At 35.4% G+C, this 19,798-nt stretch overlaps 10 non-coding genes across 10 annotated transcripts; all 10 read left to right on the top strand.

The window, feature by feature from the left end:
• Positions 1-593: 593 nt before the first annotated feature.
• On the top strand, positions 594-757 carry LOC145110624 (U1 spliceosomal RNA). The gene has a single exon (XR_013709990.1). It is a non-coding gene; the product is annotated as a U1 spliceosomal RNA (small nuclear RNA).
• A 620-nt stretch (positions 758-1,377) lies between these two features.
• On the top strand, positions 1,378-1,573 carry LOC145110016 (U2 spliceosomal RNA). The gene has a single exon (XR_013709412.1). It is a non-coding gene; the product is annotated as a U2 spliceosomal RNA (small nuclear RNA).
• Positions 1,574-4,983: 3,410 nt separating this feature from the next.
• On the top strand, positions 4,984-5,147 carry LOC145110628 (U1 spliceosomal RNA). Its single transcript, XR_013709993.1, has one exon. It is a non-coding gene; the product is annotated as a U1 spliceosomal RNA (small nuclear RNA).
• Positions 5,148-5,767: 620 nt separating this feature from the next.
• On the top strand, positions 5,768-5,963 carry LOC145109971 (U2 spliceosomal RNA). The gene has a single exon (XR_013709365.1). It is a non-coding gene; the product is annotated as a U2 spliceosomal RNA (small nuclear RNA).
• Positions 5,964-9,449: 3,486 nt separating this feature from the next.
• Positions 9,450-9,613, top strand: LOC145110613 (U1 spliceosomal RNA). Its single transcript, XR_013709979.1, has one exon. It is a non-coding gene; the product is annotated as a U1 spliceosomal RNA (small nuclear RNA).
• A 620-nt stretch (positions 9,614-10,233) lies between these two features.
• Positions 10,234-10,429, top strand: LOC145109970 (U2 spliceosomal RNA). The gene has a single exon (XR_013709363.1). It is a non-coding gene; the product is annotated as a U2 spliceosomal RNA (small nuclear RNA).
• Positions 10,430-13,915: 3,486 nt separating this feature from the next.
• On the top strand, positions 13,916-14,079 carry LOC145110612 (U1 spliceosomal RNA). Its single transcript, XR_013709978.1, has one exon. It is a non-coding gene; the product is annotated as a U1 spliceosomal RNA (small nuclear RNA).
• Positions 14,080-14,699: 620 nt separating this feature from the next.
• On the top strand, positions 14,700-14,895 carry LOC145110679 (U2 spliceosomal RNA). The gene has a single exon (XR_013710042.1). It is a non-coding gene; the product is annotated as a U2 spliceosomal RNA (small nuclear RNA).
• Positions 14,896-18,370: 3,475 nt separating this feature from the next.
• Positions 18,371-18,534, top strand: LOC145110614 (U1 spliceosomal RNA). Its single transcript, XR_013709980.1, has one exon. It is a non-coding gene; the product is annotated as a U1 spliceosomal RNA (small nuclear RNA).
• A 620-nt stretch (positions 18,535-19,154) lies between these two features.
• On the top strand, positions 19,155-19,350 carry LOC145109988 (U2 spliceosomal RNA). The gene has a single exon (XR_013709381.1). It is a non-coding gene; the product is annotated as a U2 spliceosomal RNA (small nuclear RNA).
• Positions 19,351-19,798: the final 448 nt, after the last annotated feature.

The raw sequence follows: 19,798 nt of genomic DNA, 5'->3' as shown, positions 1-19,798 counted from the left end.
ATAAGGCGGTTTTATGCCATGGATGCGCACGGGTAGTTGTGTATAACAATACGTACGTGAAAAAGTGTTATCATAAGTGGCAATTTTTGTATAGAGAAAGAAGCATGAAATATTGATTAGAGCAAAGCGTGATTGTACATATAAGCAACATATATATTGCAAAATAAATATTTTGTGTGAAGGGATGATAAAGGAATTGGGTAGATGTAGCTGAGTGTCACTTTTGCAGGCCTTGAAGCACAACATCGTCCAAGGGCATCACCAAGATTTTTTGCATCGTCTTGAGAAGCATGAAGGTGATAGTCTGATATATAATATATTTTGTTTATTTGGTAAAGTAATAGCAGGGATGAAATGCAAGCAAGTATTATATGGGTTGATGATGAGTTGAGATTGAGTGTGGCAAGTTGTGTTTTTGTGATTAGGATATATATAAATAAGGTAAAGCATGAAGTTAGAGATGCAGTACGTAGAGTTGTATATGTAAGTTTAGCAAAGAATTAAGAATAGGAATCCATCCCACATCGGAGGGCGAAAAAAAGAAAAGTGAAGGTAGTTGTTGGATAAAAAGTGAGGGTAGGGGAACGGAAAAGTCACTTACCTGGACGGGGTCTTTGGGCGATCAAGAAGGTCCATGGCCTAGGTTGGTGATCTCCATTGCACATTACGGAGAGGTGCCTGTCTAAGGTCGGCCCAAGTTGGTCGAACCTACGTCATAATTTGTGTTAGCGGGTGCCTGCGTTCGCGCGGCCCCTACCCATACTCTAGTTTTAAGATTATTATAAATATATATTTCCAAACGGACGTCTTGTCTTTGTTGGTGTATGTGATATATATTATATAAGAGGGAGTTCAAAGCCAAAAAAGAAACCCGTGCGTAATTTCTGTTGATTCAGATTTGGTTAGGCCCATGCATAGTTTCTGTTGACTCAGATTTGGATAGGTTGCATCGATCATAGTCAAGTAACAAATCATCCCCATCATCAAGTGGTTATGAGGATAGGATACATATATACCTGTCTCTCCTTAGAAACCTTAAACCTGAAAATAACAAATAAATAGAATAGGTAACTTGGATTAGAAGCTGGTAAATTAAAAAATTAATGACAAATATCAAGATTTCTTTGTGCTGCTGCGTTGGGTAGTCTCATGGTTTATAATTTATATTAATATTAACATATGGTAGCTATATTAATTAAGCAAATTAAGCGATTGCAGTGAAGCCATTAGTTGAGTCGGTTGCATGCATGTGAGTGGATGAGAAAATAAAATAATAATACCTGGGCAAAGTTAATGAGTCCCACATCGCCTCAAACAAAGCAAACAGAGAATGTTGAGTGGGTTCAAAACGGAAGGCTTTTCGTTTACGGAAATTTCATACCTTTCTCGGCCTTTTGACTAAGATCAAGTGTAGTATCTGTTCTTATCAGTTTAATATCTGATATGTGCGCCATCGGCCCACTCGATATTAATCTTATTTTTTATGGGGAAAGATCCGTCACAATAGCTTGCTATTGGGGTCTTTGAGTTTCGCCTTGGCGTTGCACTATTGCCTTGGCATGGCGCACCCCTCCAAATCCAAAGTTTAAGCTTAGCTTTTCTAATGCATCCATGCTTGCCACTTCCACGCACTAAAGTTATAAGCACTTAAGGAGAGTTGCAGCAGGTACCATTGACCCTTGTAGTTTACCATGATTAATTAATAATCCAGATGACTTGTACGCTCCATGCCTGAGGTCATCCCACATACCCTGCACCAAAGAAAACTGAGCAAGAGCCAATTCAGTTTGTGAGTTAAAGAAAACTATGGTATTAACATCAATAGCAAGAACCAGTTCACTTTTCCAACTGCAGGCTGCCCAAAAATGCTAGATAGAGTTGCCATGCATATCACTGATTGCAGCAATCCATACTATCAAAACCTCACAAAAAATACAAAAAATGATAAAACAAGTATAAATTCACAAGGGATGCATCATGCATGGGAATCGATTCGTCACCTTCAACGCCAAACTCTTCCATCAGGTTACCATTCGTCCGGTATTCATTCCCCACCCTTGCTATTATCAAAACCACACAATCATTTCACCTATCAACTAAGAAACCAGGATCCCGTTTCGTAAAGTAATGAAGATTTTGTGGCTATTGAGTTCACCAAAATGTCCAAATATGTAAAACCGGGAGTTTAACTGCAAACCCAGCGGAACATATGTCATACAAGGTCCTCATATCAAGTATAGAGCTTCACGACTAAAAATAGAGAATCATTAAAAACGATGGACGATCAAGACAAAATCTTAGTTGTCTCTTTGAGCCTAAGCCTGAGATATAAGATACAAAGTTGAGCAGGTTGTGCCAAGCCTCTGGCATTGCAACTATATTATTGTCGATTATCTAATTATAATTTTCACAAATAATGCCAGAGAACGATTTTGGTAAGTTTTTTCGATTTCAAAGAAAAATTTTCCAAACGATTTCAAACACATTTTTTTCGATTTTGGTAAGTTCAAACATAATTTTTTTCGATTTCAAACACAATTTTTTCGACTTTAAACTAAATTTTTGACCGGCACCCTTTCAATTTTGTTAAGTCTTCTTTGTGTTTTTACGAATTTACCCCTGCCCGTGTCACTTCCTCCGAGATTTTCCAATTTATCATAGCTGAACGAGTTCCGCAGAGACCCTTCCTATGGAAATCATGGTCATTTTATGATAGTTGCAATTTTTTGGTCATTTTCTTCAACCACACCTTCTTTTGTGGTCATTTGTTGATTTTCCCTACTTTTTTTTCTCTTAAATTGCCAATAATTTTACCTATAAATATGTTTATACTCCGTTCCTTAAAAACATTTATTTACCCCAACTGTTCTTTTGCTTAATAAATCTACACTATACTGTACATAGGTAAACTCTACAAAAAAGTATTTTCTTTAATGAAAGTGTGTGTGTCCAAAAGCACTACCTACATATCGCACCCCTATACATGCTTGAAAATAACTTTATAAACCATACCAAAAGCCCTAAAAAAATCCCTAGAATAAGTCTAAGTGTCTATAAAATGAATTGGTATGGTCATATAAATTCTATACAACCTTTAAATAAATTGGAATGTGCATATCAAAGCCCCAAACAAAACCCATCGTTTGCCAAAATTTTGCATGGCTTGTAAAATGATGTATAAGCTGTAACATATATGGTCGTACCAAATCCATTAGGTCTTACATATTTTGAATAGGTTTCACATTGTCTTTAAAACACCTTGTAAAGTTGTACCAAAGGTGTTGAGACTCTCTCTCTCTCTCTCTCTATCTTTTATTTTTTTCAAAAATAATGGTTGTTGCCCATTTTCAAGATTCACACTCTTTTTAGTCGACTTAGGGACCAATTTCAATATTTAAGAACCCTCATAGGATACTGGAAATATTGATCCAAAACAAATTTCTACCTGCAATAACACAAAAATCATTAAATCTAACAATTTCTTCATTTTTCAACATCTTAGCACATCTAGTTACATTCCTCAATAGATTTAGCAATACATTCGAATCAAAAATCGAAAATCTAAATGTTTTCCAATCGATTCTTCTACCATTAGAGACAATATCTCTAACTGATTATTAGTCTCCCTTGATATTTGATCCAAAATTTGGTGATTTACTCTATGTATTAAGCGGCATATTTGTCAAACATTTTTGCACATACAAGGATTATATTAAATTATTAGGATGAAAATTGATCTATTTGGTCTTAAAAAATATATTTTACATCCATTGGGGCGATAAGGAGTATAATAAGACATACACCATAATCAACATCAACAAAGTTGGTAAAGGTTAGTTTTAAAATGGTTTCAAATACATATGCTTGTTGTCCCATGAGAATTACAAGCTTTCAATAGGTTTGTATAAATTTAACGAATGAAATCATGCTTTGTTCACCTTAGCTAATGCATAATCATTTGATGGCCAGAGTTAAGAGATTTTGCCGGAACTTTTTGGTTTAACCAGCAATAGATGGATTTGGTTGTTTCTGATAGTGATTATTGTATTTTACTGTTTCTAACAATTGTATGGTATTTGTGATGTTGAATACAAAGATATCAAATTATAAGCTTTCTTTCTTTTACCTGAAACTCTAGAACATTATGAAAGGTCGGATTCCTTATATTCTTTCCAAAAATATAAGATAAATAAAATAATAACTCTCTATTCTCCTTTTCCCTTTCCATATTTTTCTTTTCGGCCCCTTTCTTTGAACAAAACTCGAGAACACAATGTCAAGGCATATATAGTTTTTAATTATCAGTTTTACTATTAGCAGAAATATAATTGATCCACAGTTTACACATAGAATATCAATTTTCAGCGAAATGGTCGAGTCGTGGTCAAAGATAAGGCGGTTTTATGCCATGGATGCGCACGGGTAGTTGTGTATAACAATACGTACGTGAAAAAGTGTTATCATAAGTGGCAATTTTTGTATAGAGAAAGAAGCATGAAATATTGATTAGAGCAAAGCGTGATTGTACATATCAGCAACATATATATTGCAAAATAAATATTTTGCGTGAAGGGATGATAAAGGAATTGGGTAGATGTAGCTGAGTGTCACTTTTGCAGGCCTTGAAGCACAACATCGTCCAAGGGCATCACCAAGATTTTTTGCATCGTCTTGAGAAGCATGAAGGTGATAGTCTGATATATAATATATTTTGTTTATTTGGTAAAGTAATAGCAGGGATGAAATGCAAGCAAGTATTATATGGGTTGATAATGAGTTGAGATTGAGTGTGGCAAGTTGTGTTTTTGTGATTAGGATATATATAAATAAGGTAAAGCATGAAGTTAGAGATGCAGTACGTAGAGTTGTATATGTAAGTTTGGCAAAGAATTAAGAATAGGAATCCATCCCACATCGGAGGGCGAAAAAAAGAAAAGTGAAGGTAGTTGTTGGATAAAAAGTGAGGGTAGGGGAACGGAAAAGTCACTTACCTGGACGGGGTCTTTGGGCGATCAAGAAGGTCCATGGCCTAGGTTGGTGATCTCCATTGCACATTACGGAGAGGTGCCTGTCTAAGGTAGGCCCAAGTTGGTCGAACCTACGTCATAATTTGTGTTAGCGGGGGCCTGCGTTCGCGTGGCCCCTACCCATACTCTAGTTTTAAGATTATTATAAATATATATTTCCAAACGGACGTCTTGTCTTTGTTGGTGTATGTGATATATATTATATAAGAGGGAGTTCAAAGCCAAAAAAGAAACCCGTGCCTAATTTCTGTTGATTCAGATTTGGTTAGGCCCATGCATAGTTTCTGTTGACTCAGATTTGGATAGGTTGCATCGATCATAGTCAAGTAACAAATCATCCCCATCATCAAGTGGTTATGAGGATAGGATACATATATACCTGTCTCTCCTTAGAAACCTTAAACCTGAAAATAACAAATAAATAGAATAGGTAACTTGGATTAGAAGCTGGTAAATTAAAAAATTAATGACAAATATCAAGATTTCTTTGTGCTGCTGCGTTGGGTAGTCTCATGGTTTATAATTTATATTAATATTAACATATGGTAGCTATATTAATTAAGCAAATTAAGCGATTGCAGTGAAGCCATTAGTTGAGTCGGTTGCATGCATGTGAGTGGATGAGAAAATAAAATAATAATACCTGGGCAAAGTTAATGAGTCCCACATCGCCTCAAACAAAGCAAACAGAGAATGTTGAGTGGGTTCAAAACGGAAGGCTTTTCGTTTACGGAAATTTCATACCTTTCTCGGCCTTTTGGCTAAGATCAAGTGTAGTATCTGTTCTTATCAGTTTAATATCTGATATGTGGGCCATCGGCCCACTCGATATTAATCTTATTTTTTATGGGGAAAGATCCGTCACAATAGCTTGCTATTGGGGTCTTTGAGTGTCGCCTTGGCGTTGCACTATTGCCTTGGCATGGCGCACCCCTCCAAATCCAAAGTTTAAGCTTAGCTTTTCTAATGCATCCATGCTGGCCACTTCCACGCACTAAAGTTATAAGCACTTAAGGAGAGTTGCAGCAGGTACCATTGACCCTTGTAGTTTACCATGATTAATTAATAATCCAGATGACTTGTACGCTCCATGCCTGAGGTCATCCCACATACCCTGCACCAAAGAAAACTGAGCAAGAACCAATTCAGTTTGTGAGTTAAAGAAAACTATGGTATTAACATCAATAGCAAGAACCAGTTCACTTTTCCAACTGCAGGCTGCCCAAAAATGCTAGATAGAGTTGCCATGCATATCACTGATTGCAGCAATCCATACTATCAAAACCTCACAAAAAATACAAAAAATGATAAAACAAGTATAAATTCACAAGGGATGCATCATGCATGGGAATCGATTCGTCACCTTCAACGCCAAACTCTTCCATCAGGTTACCATTCGTCCGGTATTCATTCCCCACCCTTGCTATTATCAAAACCACACAATCATTTCACCCATCAACTAAGAAACCAGGATCCCGTTTCGTAAAGTAATGAAGATTTTGTGGCTATTGAGTTCACCAAAATGTCCAAATATGTAAAACCGGGTGTTTAACTGCAAACACAGCGGAACATATGTCATACAAGGTCCTCATATCAAGTATAGAGCTTCACGACTAAAAATAGAGAATCATTAAAAACGATGGACGATCAAGACAAAATCTTAGTTGTCTCTTTGAGCCTAAGCCTGAGATATAAGATACAAAGTTGAGCAGGTTGTGCCAAGCCTCTGGCATTGCAACTATATTATTGTCGATTATCTAATTATAATTTTCACAAATAATGCCAGAGAACGATTTTGGTAAGTTTTTTCGATTTCAAAGAAAAATTTTCCAAACGATTTCAAACACATTTTTTTCGATTTTGGTAAGTTCAAACATAATTTTTTTCGATTTCAAACACAACTTTTTCGATTTCAAACACAATTTTTTCGACTTTAAACTAAATTTTTGACCAGCACCCTTTCAATTTTGTTAAGTCTTCTTTGTGTTTTTACGAATTTACCCCTGCCCGTGTCACTTCCTCCGAGATTTTCCAATTTATCATAGCTGAACGAGTTCCGCAGAGACCCTTCCTATGGAAATCATGGTCATTTTATGATAGTTGCAATTTTTTGGTCATTTTCTTCAACCACACCTTCTTTTGTGGTCATTTGTTGATTTTCCCTACTTTTTTTTCTCTTAAATTGCCAATAATTTTACCTATAAATATGTTTATACTCCGTTCCTTAAAAACATTTATTTACCCCAACTGTTCTTTTGCTTAATAAATCTACACTATACTGTACATAGGTAACTCTACAAAAAAGTATTTTCTTTAATGAAAGTGTGTGTGTCCAAAAGCACTACCTACATATCGCACCCCTATACATGCTTGAAAATAACTTTATAAACCATACCAAAAGCCCTAAAAAAATCCCTAGAATAAGTGTAAGTGTCTATAAAATGAATTGGTATGGTCATATAAATTCTATACAACCTTTAAATAAATTGGAATGTGCATATCAAAGCCCCAAACAAAACCCATCGTTTGCCAAAATTTTGCATGGCTTGTAAAATGATGTATAAGCTGTAACATATATGGTCGTACCAAATCCATTACGTCTTACATATTTTGAATAGGTTTCACATTGTCTTTAAAACACCTTGTAAAGTTGTACCAAAGGTGTTGAGACTCTCTCTCTCTCTCTCTATCTTTTATTTTTTTCAAAAATAATGGTTGTTGCCCATTTTCAAGATTCACACTCTTTTTAGTCGACTTAGGGACCAATTTCAATATTTAAGAACCCTCATAGGATACTGGAAATATTGATCCAAAACAAATTTCTACCTGCAATAACACAAAAATCATTAAATCTAACAATTTCTTCATTTTTCAACATCTTAGGACATCTAGTTACATTCCTCAATAGATTTAGCAATACATTCGAATCAAAAATCGAAAATCTAAATGTTTTCCAATCGATTCTTCTACCATTAGAGACAATATCTCTAACTGATTATTAGTCTCCCTTGATATTTGATCCAAAATTTGGTGATTTACTGTATGTATTAAGCGGCATATTTGTCAAACATTTTTGCACATACAAGGATTATATTAAATTATTAGGATGAAAATTGATCTATTTGGTCTTAAAAAATATATTTTGCATCCATTGGGGCGATAAGGAGTATAATAAGACATACACCATAATCAACATCAACAAAGTTGGTAAAGGTTAGTTTTAAAATGGTTTCAAATACATATGCTTGTTGTCCCATGAGAATTACAAGCTTTCAATAGGTTTGTATAAATTTAACGAATGAAATCATGCTTTGTTCACCTTAGCTAATGCATAATCATTTGATGGCCAAAGTTAAGAGATTTTGCCGGAACTTTTTGGTTTAACCAGCAATAGATGGATTTGGTTGTTTCTGATAGTGATTATTGTATTTTACTGTTTCTAACAATTGTATGGTATTTGTGATGTTGAATACAAAGTTATCAAATTATAAGCTTTCTTTCTTTTACCTGAAACTCTAGAACATTATGAAAGGTCGGATTCCTTATATTCTTTCCAACAATATAAGATAAATAAAATAATAACTCTCTATTCTCCTTTTCCCTTTCCATATTTTTCTTTTCGGCCCCTTTCTTTGAACAAAACCTGAGAACACAATGTCAAGGCATATATAGTTTTTAATTATCAGTTTTACTATTAGCAGAAATATAACTGATCCACAGTTTACACATGGAATATCAATTTTCAGCGAAATGGTCGAGTCGTGGTCAAAGATAAGGCGGTTTTATGCCATGGATGCGCACGGGTAGTTGTGTATAACAATACGTACGTGAAAAAGTGTTATCATAAGTGGCAATTTTTGTATAGAGAAAGAAGCATGAAATATTGATTAGAGGAAAGCGTGATTGTACATATAAGCAACATATATATTGCAAAATAAATATTTTGCGTGAAGGGACGATAAAGGAATTGGGTAGATGTAGCTGAGTGTCACTTTTGCAGGCCTTGAAGCACAACATCGTCCAAGGACATCACCAAGATTTTTTGCATCGTCTTGAGAAGCATGGAGGTGATAGTCTGATATATAATATATTTTGTTTATTTGGTAAAGTAATAGCAAAGAATTAAGAATAGGAATCCAAGCAAGTATTATATGGGTTGATGATGAGTTGAGATTGAGTGTGGCAAGTTGTGTTTTTGTGATTAGGATATATATAAATAAGGTAAAGCATGAAGTTAGAGATGCAGTACGTAGAGTTGTATATGTAAGTTTGGCAAAGAATTAAGAATAGGAATCCATCCCACATCTTATATGTAAGTTTGGCAAAGAATTAAGAATAGGAATCCATCCCACATCGGAGGGTGAAAAAAAGAAAAGTGAAGGTAGTTGTTGGATAAAAAGTGAGGGTAGGGGAACGGAAAAGTCACTTACCTGGACGGGGTCTTTGGGCGATCAAGAAGGTCCATGGCCTAGGTTGGTGATCTCCATTGCACATTACGGAGAGGTGCCTGTCTAAGGTCGGCCTAAGTTGGTCGAACCTACGTCATAATTTGTGTTAGCGGGGGCCTGCGTTCGCGCGGCCCCTACCCATACTCTAGTTTTAAGATTATTATAAATATATATTTCCAAACGGACGTCTTGTCTTTGTTGGTGTATGTGATATATATTATATAAGAGGGAGTTCAAAGCCAAAAAAGAAACCCGTGCGTAATTTCTGTTGATTCAGATTTGGTTAGGCCCATGCATAGTTTCTGTTGACTCAGATTTGGATAGGTTGCATCGATCATAGTCAAGTAACAAATCATCCCCATCATCAAGTGGTTATGAGGATAGGATACATATATACCTGTCTCTCCTTAGAAACCTTAAACCTGAAAATAACAAATAAATAGAATAGGTAACTTGGATTAGAAGCTGGTAAATTAAAAAATTAATGACAAATATCAAGATTTCTTTGTGCTGCTGCGTTGGGTAGTCTCATGGTTTATAATTTATATTAATATTAACATATGGTAGCTATATTAATTAAGCAAATTAAGCGATTGCAGTGAAGCCATTAGTTGAGTCGGTTGCATGCATGTGAGTGGATGAGAAAATAAAATAATAATACCTGGGCAAAGTTAATGAGTCCCACATCGCCTCAAACAAAGCAAACAGAGAATGTTGAGTGGGTTCAAAACGGAAGGCTTTTCGTTTACGGAAATTTCATACCTTTCTCGGCCTTTTGGCTAAGATCAAGTGTAGTATCTGTTCTTATCAGTTTAATATCTGATATGTGGGCCATCGGCCCACTCGATATTAATCTTATTTTTTATGGGGAAAGATCCGTCACAATAGCTTGCTATTGGGGTCTTTGAGTGTCGCCTTGGCGTTGCACTATTGCCTTGGCATGGCGCACCCCTCCAAATCCAAAGTTTAAGCTTAGCTTTTCTAATGCATCCATGCTGGCCACTTCCACGCACTAAAGTTATAAGCACTTAAGGAGAGTTGCAGCAGGTACCATTGACCCTTGTAGTTTACCATGATTAATTAATAATCCAGATGACTTGTACGCTCCATGCCTGAGGTCATCCCACATACCCTGCACCAAAGAAAACTGAGCAAGAACCAATTCAGTTTGTGAGTTAAAGAAAACTATGGTATTAACATCAATAGCAAGAACCAGTTCACTTTTCCAACTGCAGGCTGCCCAAAAATGCTAGATAGAGTTGCCATGCATATCACTGATTGCAGCAATCCATACTATCAAAACCTCACAAAAAATACAAAAAATGATAAAACAAGTATAAATTCACAAGGGATGCATCATGCATGGGAATCGATTCGTCACCTTCAACGCCAAACTCTTCCATCAGGTTACCATTCGTCCGGTATTCATTCCCCACCCTTGCTATTATCAAAACCACACAATCATTTCACCCATCAACTAAGAAACCAGGATCCCGTTTCGTAAAGTAATGAAGATTTTGTGGCTATTGAGTTCACCAAAATGTCCAAATATGTAAAACCGGGTGTTTAACTGCAAACACAGCGGAACATATGTCATACAAGGTCCTCATATCAAGTATAGAGCTTCACGACTAAAAATAGAGAATCATTAAAAACGATGGACGATCAAGACAAAATCTTAGTTGTCTCTTTGAGCCTAAGCCTGAGATATAAGATACAAAGTTGAGCAGGTTGTGCCAAGCCTCTGGCATTGCAACTATATTATTGTCGATTATCTAATTATAATTTTCACAAATAATGCCAGAGAACGATTTTGGTAAGTTTTTTCGATTTCAAAGAAAAATTTTCCAAACGATTTCAAACACATTTTTTTCGATTTTGGTAAGTTCAAACATAATTTTTTTCGATTTCAAACACAACTTTTTCGATTTCAAACACAATTTTTTCGACTTTAAACTAAATTTTTGACCAGCACCCTTTCAATTTTGTTAAGTCTTCTTTGTGTTTTTACGAATTTACCCCTGCCCGTGTCACTTCCTCCGAGATTTTCCAATTTATCATAGCTGAACGAGTTCCGCAGAGACCCTTCCTATGGAAATCATGGTCATTTTATGATAGTTGCAATTTTTTGGTCATTTTCTTCAACCACACCTTCTTTTGTGGTCATTTGTTGATTTTCCCTACTTTTTTTTCTCTTAAATTGCCAATAATTTTACCTATAAATATGTTTATACTCCGTTCCTTAAAAACATTTATTTACCCCAACTGTTCTTTTGCTTAATAAATCTACACTATACTGTACATAGGTAACTCTACAAAAAAGTATTTTCTTTAATGAAAGTGTGTGTGTCCAAAAGCACTACCTACATATCGCACCCCTATACATGCTTGAAAATAACTTTATAAACCATACCAAAAGCCCTAAAAAAATCCCTAGAATAAGTGTAAGTGTCTATAAAATGAATTGGTATGGTCATATAAATTCTATACAACCTTTAAATAAATTGGAATGTGCATATCAAAGCCCCAAACAAAACCCATCGTTTGCCAAAATTTTGCATGGCTTGTAAAATGATGTATAAGCTGTAACATATATGGTCGTACCAAATCCATTACGTCTTACATATTTTGAATAGGTTTCACATTGTCTTTAAAACACCTTGTAAAGTTGTACCAAAGGTGTTGAGACTCTCTCTCTCTCTCTCTATCTTTTATTTTTTTCAAAAATAATGGTTGTTGCCCATTTTCAAGATTCACACTCTTTTTAGTCGACTTAGGGACCAATTTCAATATTTAAGAACCCTCATAGGATACTGGAAATATTGATCCAAAACAAATTTCTACCTGCAATAACACAAAAATCATTAAATCTAACAATTTCTTCATTTTTCAACATCTTAGGACATCTAGTTACATTCCTCAATAGATTTAGCAATACATTCGAATCAAAAATCGAAAATCTAAATGTTTTCCAATCGATTCTTCTACCATTAGAGACAATATCTCTAACTGATTATTAGTCTCCCTTGATATTTGATCCAAAATTTGGTGATTTACTGTATGTATTAAGCGGCATATTTGTCAAACATTTTTGCACATACAAGGATTATATTAAATTATTAGGATGAAAATTGATCTATTTGGTCTTAAAAAATATATTTTGCATCCATTGGGGCGATAAGGAGTATAATAAGACATACACCATAATCAACATCAACAAAGTTGGTAAAGGTTAGTTTTAAAATGGTTTCAAATACATATGCTTGTTGTCCCATGAGAATTACAAGCTTTCAATAGGTTTGTATAAATTTAACGAATGAAATCATGCTTTGTTCACCTTAGCTAATGCATAATCATTTGATGGCCAAAGTTAAGAGATTTTGCCGGAACTTTTTGGTTTAACCAGCAATAGATGGATTTGGTTGTTTCTGATAGTGATTATTGTATTTTACTGTTTCTAACAATTGTATGGTATTTGTGATGTTGAATACAAAGTTATCAAATTATAAGCTTTCTTTCTTTTACCTGAAACTCTAGAACATTATGAAAGGTCGGATTCCTTATATTCTTTCCAACAATATAAGATAAATAAAATAATAACTCTCTATTCTCCTTTTCCCTTTCCATATTTTTCTTTTCGGCCCCTTTCTTTGAACAAAACCTGAGAACACAATGTCAAGGCATATATAGTTTTTAATTATCAGTTTTACTATTAGCAGAAATATAACTGATCCACAGTTTACACATGGAATATCAATTTTCAGCGAAATGGTCGAGTCGTGGTCAAAGATAAGGCGGTTTTATGCCATGGATGCGCACGGGTAGTTGTGTATAACAATACGTACGTGAAAAAGTGTTATCATAAGTGGCAATTTTTGTATAGAGAAAGAAGCATGAAATATTGATTAGAGGAAAGCGTGATTGTACATATAAGCAACATATATATTGCAAAATAAATATTTTGCGTGAAGGGACGATAAAGGAATTGGGTAGATGTAGCTGAGTGTCACTTTTGCAGGCCTTGAAGCACAACATCGTCCAAGGACATCACCAAGATTTTTTGCATCGTCTTGAGAAGCATGGAGGTGATAGTCTGATATATAATATATTTTGTTTATTTGGTAAAGTAATAGCAAAGAATTAAGAATAGGAATCCAAGCAAGTATTATATGGGTTGATGATGAGTTGAGATTGAGTGTGGCAAGTTGTGTTTTTGTGATTAGGATATATATAAATAAGGTAAAGCATGAAGTTAGAGATGCAGTACGTAGAGTTGTATATGTAAGTTTGGCAAAGAATTAAGAATAGGAATCCATCCCACATCTTATATGTAAGTTTGGCAAAGAATTAAGAATAGGAATCCATCCCACATCGGAGGGTGAAAAAAAGAAAAGTGAAGGTAGTTGTTGGATAAAAAGTGAGGGTAGGGGAACGGAAAAGTCACTTACCTGGACGGGGTCTTTGGGCGATCAAGAAGGTCCATGGCCTAGGTTGGTGATCTCCATTGCACATTACGGAGAGGTGCCTGTCTAAGGTCGGCCTAAGTTGGTCGAACCTACGTCATAATTTGTGTTAGCGGGGGCCTGCGTTCGCGCGGCCCCTACCCATACTCTAGTTTTAAGATTATTATAAATATATATTTCCAAACGGACGTCTTGTCTTTGTTGGTGTATGTGATATATATTATATAAGAGGGAGTTCAAAGCCAAAAAAGAAACCCGTGCGTAATTTCTGTTGATTCAGATTTGGTTAGGCCCATGCATAGTTTCTGTTGACTCAGATTTGGATAGGTTGCATCGATCATAGTCAAGTAACAAATCATCCCCATCATCAAGTGGTTATGAGGATAGGATACATATATACCTGTCTCTCCTTAGAAACCTTAAACCTGAAAATAACAAATAAATAGAATAGGTAACTTGGATTAGAAGCTGGTAAATTAAAAAATTAATGACAAATATCAAGATTTCTTTGTGCTGCTGCGTTGGGTAGTCTCATGGTTTATAATTTATATTAATATTAACATATGGTAGCTATATTAATTAAGCAAATTAAGCGATTGCAGTGAAGCCATTAGTTGAGTCGGTTGCATGCATGTGAGTGGATGAGAAAATAAAATAATAATACCTGGGCAAAGTTAATGAGTCCCACATCGCCTCAAACAAAGCAAACAGAGAATGTTGAGTGGGTTCAAAACGGAAGGCTTTTCGTTTACGGAAATTTCATACCTTTCTCGGCCTTTTGGCTAAGATCAAGTGTAGTATCTGTTCTTATCAGTTTAATATCTGATATGTGGGCCATCGGCCCACTCGATATTAATCTTATTTTTTATGGGGAAAGATCCGTCACAATAGCTTGCTATTGGGGTCTTTGAGTGTCGCCTTGGCGTTGCACTATTGCCTTGGCATGGCGCACCCCTCCAAATCCAAAGTTTAAGCTTAGCTTTTCTAATGCATCCATGCTGGCCACTTCCACGCACTAAAGTTATAAGCACTTAAGGAGAGTTGCAGCAGGTACCATTGACCCTTGTAGTTTACCATGATTAATTAATAATCCAGATGACTTGTACGCTCCATGCCTGAGGTCATCCCACATACCCTGCACCAAAGAAAACTGAGCAAGAACCAATTCAGTTTGTGAGTTAAAGAAAACTATGGTATTAACATCAATAGCAAGAACCAGTTCACTTTTCCAACTGCAGGCTGCCCAAAAATGCTAGATAGAGTTGCCATGCATATCACTGATTGCAGCAATCCATACTATCAAAACCTCACAAAAAATACAAAAAATGATAAAACAAGTATAAATTCACAAGGGATGCATCATGCATGGGAATCGATTCGTCACCTTCAACGCCAAACTCTTCCATCAGGTTACCATTCGTCCGGTATTCATTCCCCACCCTTGCTATTATCAAAACCACACAATCATTTCACCCATCAACTAAGAAACCAGGATCCCGTTTCGTAAAGTAATGAAGATTTTGTGGCTATTGAGTTCACCAAAATGTCCAAATATGTAAAACCGGGTGTTTAACTGCAAACCCAGCGGAACATATGTCATACAAGGTCCTCATATCAAGTATAGAGCTTCACGACTAAAAATAGAGAATCATTAAAAACGATGGACGATCAAGACAAAATCTTAGTTGTCTCTTTGAGCCTAAGCTTGAGATATAAGATACAAAGTTGAGCAGGTTGTGCCAAGCCTCTGGCATTGCAACTATATTATTGTCGATTATCTAATTATAATTTTCACAAATAATGCCAGAGAACGATTTTGGTAAGTTTTTTCGATTTCAAAGAAAAATTTTCCAAACGATTTCAAACACATTTTTTTCGATTTTGGTAAGTTCAAACATAATTTTTTTCGATTTCAAACACAACTTTTTCGATTTCAAACACAATTTTTTCGACTTTAAACTAAATTTTTGACCAGCACCCTTTCAATTTTGTTAAGTCTTTGTGTTTTTACGAATTTACCCCTGCCCGTGTCACTTCCTCCGAGATTTTCCAATTTATCATAGCTGAACGAGTTCCGCAGAGACCCTTCCTATGGAAATCATGGTCATTTTATGATAGTTGCAATTTTTTGGTCATTTTCTTCAACCACACCTTCTTTTGTGGTCATTTGTTGATTTTCCCTACTTTTTTTTCTCTTAAATTGCCAATAATTTTACCTATAAATATGTTTATACTCCGTTCCTTAAAAACATTTATTTACCCCAACTGTTCTTTTGCTTAATAAATCTACACTATACTGTACATAGGTAACTCTACAAAAAAGTATTTTCTTTAATGAAAGTGTGTGTGTCCAAAAGCACTACCTACATATCGCACCCCTATACATGCTTGAAAATAACTTTATAAACCATACCAAAAGCCCTAAAAAAATCCCTAGAATAAGTGTAAGTGTCTATAAAATGAATTGGTATGGTCATATAAATTCTATACAACCTTTAAATAAATTGGAATGTGCATATCAAAGCCCCAAACAAAACCCATCGTTTGCCAAAATTTTGCATGGCTTGTAAAATGATGTATAAGCTGTAACATATATGGTCGTACCAAATCCATTAGGTCTTACATATTTTGAATAGGTTTCATATTGTCTTTAAAACACCTTGTAAAGTTGTACCAAAGGTGTTGAGACTCTCTCTCTCTCTCTCTCTATCTTTTATTTTTTTCAAAAATAATGGTTGTTGCCCATTTTCAAGATTCACACTCTTTTTAGTCGACTTAGGGACCAATTTCAATATTTAAGAACCCTCATAGGATACTGGAAATATTGATCCAAAACAAATTTCTACCTGCAATAACACAAAAATCATTAAATCTAACAATTTCTTCATTTTTCAACATCTTAGCACATCTAGTTACATTCCTCAATAGATTTAGCAATACATTCGAATCAAAAATCGAAAATCTAAATGTTTTCCAATCGATTCTTCTACCATTAGAGACAATATCTCTAACTGATTATTAGTCTCCCTTGATATTTGATCCAAAATTTGGTGATTTACTCTATGTATTAAGCGGCATATTTGTCAAACATTTTTGCACATACAAGGATTATATTAAATTATTAGGATGAAAATTGATCTATTTGGTCTTAAAAAATATATTTGCATCCATTGGGGCGATAAGGAGTATAATAAGACATACACCATAATCAACATCAACAAAGTTGGTAAAGGTTAGTTTTAAAATGGTTTCAAATACATATGCTTGTTGTCCCATGAGAATTACAAGCTTTCAATAGGTTTGGATAAATTTAACGAATGAAATCATGCTTTGTTCACCTTAGCTAATGCATAATCATTTGATGGCCAGAGTTAAGAGATTTTGCCGGAACTTTTTGGTTTAGCCAGCAATAGATGGATTTGGTTGTTTCTAATAGTGATTATTGTATTTTACTGTTTCTAACAATTGTATGGTATTTGTGATGTTGAATACAAAGTTATCAAATTATAAGCTTTCTTTCTTTTACCTGAAACTCTAGAACATTATGAAAGGTCGGATTCCTTATATTCTTTCCAACAATATAAGATAAATAAAATAATAACTCTCTATTCTCCTTTTCCCTTTCCATATTTTTCTTTTCGGCCCCTTTCTTTGAACAAAACCTGAGAACACAATGTCAAGGCATATATAGTTTTTAATTATCAGTTTTACTATTAGCAGAAATATAACTGATCCACAGTTTACACATGGAATATCAATTTTCAGCGAAATGGTCGAGTCGTGGTCAAAGATAAGGCGGTTTTATGCCATGGATGCGCACGGGTAGTTGTGTATAACAATACGTACGTGAAAAAGTGTTATCATAAGTGGCAATTTTTGTATAGAGAAAGAAGCATGAAATATTGATTAGAGGAAAGCGTGATTGTACATATAAGCAACATATATATTGCAAAATAAATATTTTGCGTGAAGGGACGATAAAGGAATTGGGTAGATGTAGCTGAGTGTCACTTTTGCAGGCCTTGAAGCACAACATCGTCCAAGGACATCACCAAGATTTTTTGCATCGTCTTGAGAAGCATGGAGGTGATAGTCTGATATATAATATATTTTGTTTATTTGGTAAAGTAATAGCAGGGATGAAATGCAAGCAAGTATTATATGGGTTGATGATGAGTTGAGATTGAGTGTGGCAAGTTGTGTTTTTGTGATTAGGATATATATAAATAAGGTAAAGCATGAAGTTAGAGATGCAGTACGTAGAGTTGTATATGTAAGTTTGGCAAAGAATTAAGAATAGGAATCCATCCCACATCTTATATGTAAGTTTGGCAAAGAATTAAGAATAGGAATCCATCCCACATCGGAGGGTGAAAAAAAGAAAAGTGAAGGTAGTTGTTGGATAAAAAGTGAGGGTAGGGGAACGGAAAAGTCACTTACCTGGACGGGGTCTTTGGGCGATCAAGAAGGTCCATGGCCTAGGTTGGTGGTCTCCATTGCACATTACGGAGAGGTGCCTGTCTAAGGTTGGCCCAAGTTGGTCGAACCTACGTCATAATTTGTGTTAGCGGGGGCCTGCGTTCGCGCGGCCCCTACCTATACTCTAGTTTTAAGATTATTATAAATATATATTTCCAAACGGACGTCTTGTCTTTGTTGGTGTATGTGATATATATTATATAAGAGGGAGTTCAAAGCCAAAAAAGAAACCCGTGCGTAATTTCTGTTGATTCAGATTTGGTTAGGCCCATGCATAGTTTCTGTTGACTCAGATTTGGATAGGTTGCATCGATCATAATCAAGTAACAAATCATCCCCATCATCAAGTGGTTATGAGGATAGGATACATATATACCTGTCTCTCCTTAGAAACCTTAAACCTGAAAATAACAAATAAATAGAATAGGTAACTTGGATTAGAAGCTGGTAAATTAAAAAATTAATGACAAATATCAAGATTTCTTTGTGCTGCTGCGTTGGGTAGTCTCATGGTTTATAATTTATATTAATATTAACATATGGTAGCTATATTAATTAAGCAAATTAAGCGATTGCAGTGAAGCCATTAGTTGAGTCGGTTGCATGCATGTGACTGGATGAGAAAATAAAATAATAATACCTGGGCAAAGTTAATGAGTCCCACATCCCCTCAAACAAAGCAAACAGAGAATGTTGAGTGGGTTCAAAACGGAAGGCTTTTCGTTTACGGAAATTTCATACCTTTCTCGGCCTTTTGGCTAAGATCAAGTGTAGTATTTGTTCTTATCAGTTTAATATCTGATATGTGGGCCATCGGCCCACTCGATATTAATCTTATTTTTTATGGGGAAAGATCCGTCACAATAGCTTGCTATTGGGGTCTTTGAGTGTCGCCTTGGCGTTGCACTATTGCCTTGGCATGGCGCACCCCTCCAAATCCAAAGTTTAAGCTTAGCTTTTCTAATGCATCCATGCTGGCCACTTCCACGCACTAAAGTTATAAGCACTTAAGGAGAGTTGCAGCAGGCACCATTGACCCTTGTAGTTTACCATGATTAATTAATAATCCAGATGACTTGTACGCTCCATGCCTGAGGTCATCCCACATACCCTGCACCAAAGAAAACTGAGCAAGAACCAATTCAGTTTGTGAGTTAAAGAAAACTATGGTATTAACATCAATAGCAAGAACCAGTTCACTTTTCCAACTGCAGGCTGCCCAAAAATGCTAGATAGAATTGCCATGCATATCACTGATTGCAGCAATCCATACTATCAAAACCTCACAAAAAATACAAAAAATGATAAAACAAGTATAAATTCACAAGGGATGCATCATGCATGGGAATCGATTCGTCACCTTCAACGCCAAACTCTTCCA

Source organism: Lactuca virosa, chromosome 4 (assembly GCF_052849685.1).
Source record: "Lactuca virosa cultivar CGN04683 chromosome 4, Lactuca_virosa_CGN04683_v6, whole genome shotgun sequence".
NCBI lineage: Eukaryota > Viridiplantae > Streptophyta > Magnoliopsida > Asterales > Asteraceae > Lactuca > Lactuca virosa.
Note: the sequence above shows the minus strand (reverse complement) of the source record. Positions and strands in the feature narration are given on the sequence as shown.